This window comes from Notolepis coatsorum (genome assembly GCF_963971535.1).
Source record: "Notolepis coatsorum genome assembly, chromosome: 13".
In the NCBI taxonomy this organism is placed as follows: Eukaryota; Metazoa; Chordata; class Actinopteri; order Aulopiformes; family Paralepididae; genus Notolepis; species Notolepis coatsorum.
In genome coordinates, this window is record NC_140177.1 from 49,862,229 (window position 1) to 49,869,728 (window position 7,500).

General features: G+C 42.4%; 1 protein-coding gene across 1 annotated transcript in view; it reads right to left on the reverse strand.

Moving 5' to 3' along the window:
* wnt9a (wingless-type MMTV integration site family, member 9A) overlaps window positions 1–7,500 on the reverse strand; it is a gene marked incomplete at its 5' end in the record, with an annotated part of 26,191 nt that overhangs the window by 5,439 nt on the left and 13,252 nt on the right.

Here is a 7,500-nt window from a genome sequence, read left to right on the forward strand (position 1 = left end):
TCACGCTGTTCCTCTCTGTTTTAGCGATCCATCACCCCCGGGCAAGTCACGCTGCACCATAGCAGCACAGCACTGAGAGCAGCGCTGTAGTTCGAGGTGCATGTATATTATGACTTTCGGAGCTGTTCGGGTGGGTATAAGGGGGACAGATTTGAAACAATGGCCCCCATGCTGAACGCGACAGTCACACCACAGGCATGTGGAACGGTAGCCAGCGGAGACTTGGGTTTAATATTTATATCAGCTCTCCGAGGTAGGGAATGTCACTCACACTGCACAGCGTCGTATAGATTTAAATGTGATCACCCGGCATGATTTACACTCTCATTATAGGAGCCCCTATTGCAAACATCCAGTGCTCAAGAATCTTCCAAGCTGCAATTCATTTGAAATATAATGAGCCATAAGCTCGGGCTCTAAACACGGTATGAAGAACATGTGGTAGAGTTGCGCTCTCCTTCTCGTCAGTTTATTTAAAGGCAGCGTATATAAAACACACGAGCAGGGCCCTGCTGCATAGCTGGCAAAACCCACGACCAGCGTTCTGAGGTTATGATGGGGAAAGCAGAGCATTACTTTCATAAACACACACAGGGGACATGACTGTCAGCTTGGGACCATTTTGGTCACACCAACTGACAGGATTGGCAGGCTAGTTGTTCATTATGTGTAATTTCTGGCCTCTTTTACACCCTTAGAGTGAAACTGAAGAATAAATGGATTTACAGAACACTCACACAAACACACATGTCCCTCTGGCCCGTGGGCCATCAGGGGGAGTTTGATTCCCCTTTAAATTACACTCTTTTGTCTACTAATATTGAACACCTTGCATCCTGTACTTGGTTCGTTGTTGTCATGACAAATTACGACAGCCGGGGCGCCGGCGGTAAACACCGGTGATTGACTGGTGTCAATGCGTATGGATGACGCGTATTACTTGTTTACCTCACTACTCCATATAACTTTACAACTCAGTGCCACATGTGGACAATCCCCTGGCCTCTAGCCTTAAAAGTTTGGCATCTCGGATGCAAAAACATCTCAAGACATAATACAGATTCTTTCTTTTGGGTCTTTTGGTTCTTTTGGTTTGGTGTGTGTTTGTGTGTGTGTGTGTGTGTGTGTGTGTGTGTGTGTGTGTGTGTGTGTGTGTGTGTGTGTGTGTGTGTGTGTGTGTGTGTGTGTGTGTGTGTGTGTGTGTGTGTGTGTGTGTGTGTGTGTGTGTGTGTGTGTGTGTGTGTGTGTGTGTGTGTGTGTGTGTGTGTGTGTGTGTGTGTGTGTGTGCGTGCATGTGTGTGTGAGGTAGTCAGTGAGTAATCTCCATCTATGTTCTATTATGTCTAGGTTCAGATGTGAAATGACGCGACTCTTGACACAGTTGAATTAATTATGAGAAGTCCAAGCTGAGGTCACCATGATAAGTCTAATGAGTAACCAAAGAGAGTGAGTTACTGCTGCTTCCAAGGAGGGGTTTGCTCCAATTATCTAACAGTGAAAGGCACACTTGTTGCAACAGAGAGGCAGCACGACTCAGCGAAACCGCTGTCACGCTAAAATATCTAACCTTTGTATTATATGCGAAGCACCTCTGACTGGCAAATGGCAGTATGTCACTAACTCAATCGCTCGCTACGCTACTGACACTTTGGCCGATGGCTTTACTAAACTACATGTAGTGTTGTTTTGTGGTATTGACCTATCACACGTCCCTGCTGGGAAGCAACAGCAAATCTGAGTTATGTGTGATGCAACTATCCCTGCAAACCTATGATGGTCGCTATTACCCAGCTGGCAACACTGTCATCTAGGAGATGTTACTGCTAACGTGAAACTCTGTATTATAAGTTGATACATATAGTGATCTGGTTTGTCGAACCGTTTAGGTGTAAAAAGAGATGGTTAACTAGCTTGGTTAGACGTGAGGGGGGAAGTGGGGCGGGGCGTTCATAATTCTCAATGAGGGCAAAGGTGTGGGAATGCTGTTAAGCCATTTTCAGTCGTTTATTGAAAATGTTTGGTGGAACAAGGACACACACAGTAGCATAGGTGTGAAGCATTCTCACATAGATTCAAGTTACAAATAATAATAATAATAATTCATTTATTTTGTGTAGCGCTTTTTAATTACCCAAAGTCGCTGACAATAGGCAAAAAACAAAGAAACAGAGAAACACAGGGAAACAGGGAGCAATATGAATACACAAGAACATAAAACCACGATTAACAGACAACAAATACAGGAGTCAGTAGGGGAGACAGTCGGGAAGTAAGGTCGCATTCACACCAGAGCTGTTTGGTCAGCTTTAAACGCACCAGAGTTCGTTTCCTCGGATAGTCCACTTGGTTTGGGCTGGTGTGAAAGCTCATTCAAACTCTGGTGCGGACCAAAAAAGCTAACTCTGGTCCGCCTGAAAACGTAGGTCTCGGTTCGCTTCCAAGTGAACCCTGGTGCGTACTTTTGTGGTGTGAATGCTCATAGGACCAAACCCAAGACCAAATATAGGAAGTGACCCGATAAATTGTGCATCTTGAGTAGAAGGAAACAAAACAAACACTGTGGCGCACACTGCAAAACAAGCATGCGTGGAACAACTCGTGGACAGACTTGGGCGAATGAGGAGGTAAAAGCCCTGATAGACGAGCTAATTAAACAGCTGCTTGTGGCCACTCACAAAAACAACGAGGTGTACAAGTTGTTTAGCGAGAGAATGATGGCAATGAGCTTCAATTGAACAATCAACCAATGTCACATCAAAGTAAAAAAAAAAAAAAAAAACTGTGTCAGCATTTCAGCAATATATGAGAATAATGTGTGTGCGCTGGGCTGCTCCAGGAATAATGTGGTGTATGTGTGTGCGCTGGGCTGCTTCACAGAATAATGTGGTGTGTGTATGTGTGTTCAATGGGCTGCTTCGCAGAATAATGTGGTGTGTGTGTGTGTATGTGCGCTGTAGAGCTGTCCCCGAAGCCTATTTTTGGGATTCTATATATGGGAGCATGTCTATGTTCCCCGGATCCTATGTTCCCCGGGTTCTATGTTCCCCGCTTTGATTGATTGATTGATTGATTGAAAATTTTAGACCACCAGCCCTGATTCCAAACTCTAACCTTAACCAGTTCGAAAGAGGGCCTAAGCTTAACCGTTCAAAACAAGGCGGACATTAATAATTAATCAAATAATAAAAATTTATAAAATGTTCAATCTATTAATCAATCAAAGCGGGGAACATAGAACCCGGGGAACATAGGACCCGGGGAACATAGGGATGATCCCCTATATATATCCAATAGACGAGCGCCCTTTTCGATCGCGTGCCATTGTTCAGAAAGTTTGGTGCACTTGACAAATTGCAGTGTGAAAGCAAACCGAACCAAATGAAGAATGCAACAATGTTGCAACTTCACCCCCCGAATCGCACAGAGTCCACCAAACTATATGTGAAAGCGACAGTAAGGGAAACCAAGGGGGAGGGGCAGGAGATGAGACAGCGTAGGGCAGGGGGAGGAAGGTGGTTATGGGGAGGGAAGGTTGAATGCTAGGGAGAACAGGTAGGTTTTGAGTCGGGATTTGAAGGTGGAGAGTGAGGGAGAGTCTCTGATGGTCTGAATGCGAATGTGAATGAGAGGCTGAGCCTTTTCTTTCTCTCTCCTCCAAATCACCATCCTACTGTAGGTGAGCAAGAGCCTGAGCCCTTTCTCTCTCTCCTCACAAATGACCAAATAGCCAATAATGAACGCGGTTAGCATTATCTTTCCATGAGCTTTGAAACGGTTAGCATTAGCCTTGCTATGACGTTAATGCGATAAGTCATTATTTACATGACTTTTGAGCTACTAAAAGTAAACGATCTGTGTCGTCTTGCAGTTGTACTAACGTTGTCAACCTAACGCTTGACGCTGATGTAAACCTAACGCTTGACGCTGATGTCAACCTAACGATTGACGCTGATGTCAACCTAACGCTTGCCGCTGACGCTGATAAGAAACAAGCATTTCATTATAAAGTATTCTGTATTTTGTTCTGACAAATAAAAACAAACTTGAACTTGATGTCAACCTAACGCTTGACGCTGATGTCAACCTAACGCTTGGGGGGCACCAGTAGGGGGCAGAGCGGGTGAGTGAGTGAGTGAGTGAATGAATTAATGAATGAAGGAAGGAAGAAAGAAAGAAAGAAAGAAAGAAAGAAAGAAAGAAAGAAAGAAAGAAAGAAAGAAGAAAGAAAGAAAGAAAGAAAGAAAGAAAGAAAGAAAGAAAGAAAGAAAGAAAGAAAGAAAGAAAGAAAGAAAGAAAGAAAGAAAGAAAGAAAGAAAGAAAGGAAGGAAGGAAGGAAGGAAGGAAGGAAGGAAGGAACGAAGGAAGGAAGGAAGGAAGGAATGAGTTGGTGACATTGCCGGTCATAGAGGTGCTTTGCATCTAAAAACCATACACATTTTTATGTTCAATATATAACATTTTAAAGTGATAAAAAAGCGTGTGGAGGGGATCTCTAAAAAGAAAAATGCCTTGTGTTTCCCTTAATCCTCCATTTCTCACCAATGTACTTTACAACCCTTATAAGATATGCCATGTTATTGCCCATGCAATGCATTCATTCCCTGTCTAGCAACTGCATGGAATTAAAGCTTTGAAGTTGATAAACGTGTAGAATGTGCCTTCAGCTTAGGTCAAAAGGTCAATTTTTCTTCCTCAAACCATGTTTGCCTTTCCTAAACTTGTCTGACAACTATGAATTTTCAAATGGAAACCTGGCATGCTGTGTCTTGACAAGAGATTGCACTCCCAACAAGAAGGTAAAAAGAATGCATGGTCTGAAGCCTACAGCACGAGGAATACACACACAATGCACAGTGTGAGGTTCTTTCTGAAGATAAGGCATTTTCTTTTAAATTGTTCCTTTGATACAATATATTCAAATACTATTTATGATACTATATATAAGTGTGTGTGTGTGTGTGTGTGTGTGTGTGTGTGTGTGTGTGTGTGTGTGTGTGTGTGTGTGTGTGTGTGTGTGTGTGTGTGTGTGTGTGTGTGTGTGTGTGTGTGTGTGTGCAATGCATGTGTGTGTGTGTGTGTGTGTGCGTGTGCGTGTGTGTGCGTGTGTGTGTGTGTGTGTGTGTGTTTTGGGGGTGGGGGGCGTGTGGGCAAAAACTTTCCAATTGACCTCCCATATGATTGACAACTGTTCCACAACATTTCTACAGCGGGCTCACATTCAAGATTTGAATGACGGCGCCATGCGGAGTACCTGCCTAATTCCATTTGCAATGTCAGTAGAACGGCGAGACCGCGTAAGTTCAAACCGGCGCGCACAAATCCTTTAAGACCACAATCTTGAAATTCGACAAACGTACCAAAGATGGAACCGAGAGATATCTTAATTCGGACGAGTCATTATTAGCGAAGCGATGGGATTTAACTTGACAAGTGGTGGTCTTAATTTATTCACTACCCGCCAACGTGACACGTGCATTCCTCGCTCGACACGCATAGTCACAGGCATCAGTGTCAAATCTCCCCGAGAGTGCCGCCGCTCTCCAAAACAAGAGGCCAATCAAATGCCATTCCTCAAGTGCTTGCATGACGTCTGTCTGCCGCAGACAAAACGATGCTGTGAGGGGAGCTGGAGGGAAGCCAGAGAAGACATGACACTGAACTCTGAGCTACTGCCTCTCCGCGGCTCTCTCTGCACAAAGGAATACTTCTGTAGGCGGTTACCAAGATGGCCTGGGGGGCAAAGTGTGGATAGGAGAGATTTCAGAATGGAGAAACACTTCGGGTCTCTGGAGAAGAGGCTGCCGGTCGGTCGGACGGGGCTCACTCTTGTGCATGTTTCCGCTCTATGGAAGACCAGAGAATATAGTCAAATAGTATCACAGATGTGCTTTAATTCCATTTGCCCTCCTTGTAAAGGATTCACTATACTAGTAGAGAGGATAACGGAAGGCTACATGAAACACAACAGTGATTAAACCCATATCTCTTATTCCTATAAACAAGACAGACAGATACAGTAGATAGACAGAAAGATAGATAGATAGATAGATAGATAGATAGATAGATAGATAGATAGATAGATAGATAGATAGATAGATAGATAGATAGATAGATAGATAGATAGATAGATAGATAGATAGATAGATAGATAGATAGATAGATAGATAGATAGATAGATAGATAGATAGATAGATAGATAGATAGATAGATAGATAGATAGATAGATAGATAGATAGATAGATAGATAGATAGATAGATAGATAGATAGATAGATAGATAGATAGATAGATAGATAGATAGATAGATAGATAGATAGATAGATAGATAGATAGATAGATAGATAGATAGATAGATAGATAGATAGATAGATAGATAGATAGATAGATAGATAGATAGATAGATAGATAGATAGATAGATAGATAGATAGATAGATAGATAGATAGATAGATAGATAGATAGATAGATAGATAGATAGATAGATAGATAGATAGATAGATAGATAGATAGATAGATAGATAGATAGATAGATACCCAACTTTTTTATGGAAGCAAAACCAGGTCACCCCAAAGTGCCATAAACAAAGACAACACATGCTGTGATGTATAAAGGGGAGTGGAAGGAGACTCTGCTGTTTGCTGCTGTGATGTACAGTATAAAGGGGAGTGGATTGATTGATTGATTGATTGATTGATTGAAAACGTTATTAACAGATTGCAGAATGGGTACAACAATACAGTACGGCTCAATACAAACAATTGTCAAGGGGATGCAGACCAGAAAAAGACTTACGTCTTGTTTAACTCAATGGACGCCAGACCCGAGGATAGTCGGGTTAACTCGCCAACCGTTCAGCGCCAGACCCGAGTATAGTCGGGTTTTCATCGTTCTTTCTTTTATTCTATATTTCTATTAATTTCAGGCACACGGACCTCGGGTTACCACAGGGATTGAGAAGCGTCAAATGCCCCCGATGCATGTGTTGTGGTGGATTATGTTGGCTACACGATGGACACCAATACTTGGAATCGCGATCAGACAATTGGAATATTCTTGTTGGGGTACCTCCTAGTGAAGGTAAGGACTATATGACATCAATCCTGCTTTGATCCAACCATGTTTTCACATCGATCGCAACGTGTGTGTGTAACGTTACTCCACAACGTATGCCGTTGGTGACGATCAAAGCATCAAAACCCCTTCATGCATTCATGATGAAACATAATACCTATTATATATTATATATTTGATTTGGAAATAGTAGCGTGTCCAGGCAAGAAACGCCAACGCTTTTAGTGAAATTCATGTATTGCTGCATATCGCCGTTTTCTGGGATTAACAAGGATCACTCTAAAACTATACTTATATTCACCACAGTATAACACGCGAACGTATGCATGAATACATTTATTATTTTTCACATATTGAACGATAGATAGTTGATGTCAAATGGGCCATAGTATTGTATCCATAGCTATAATATAGAATATAGATATAGCCC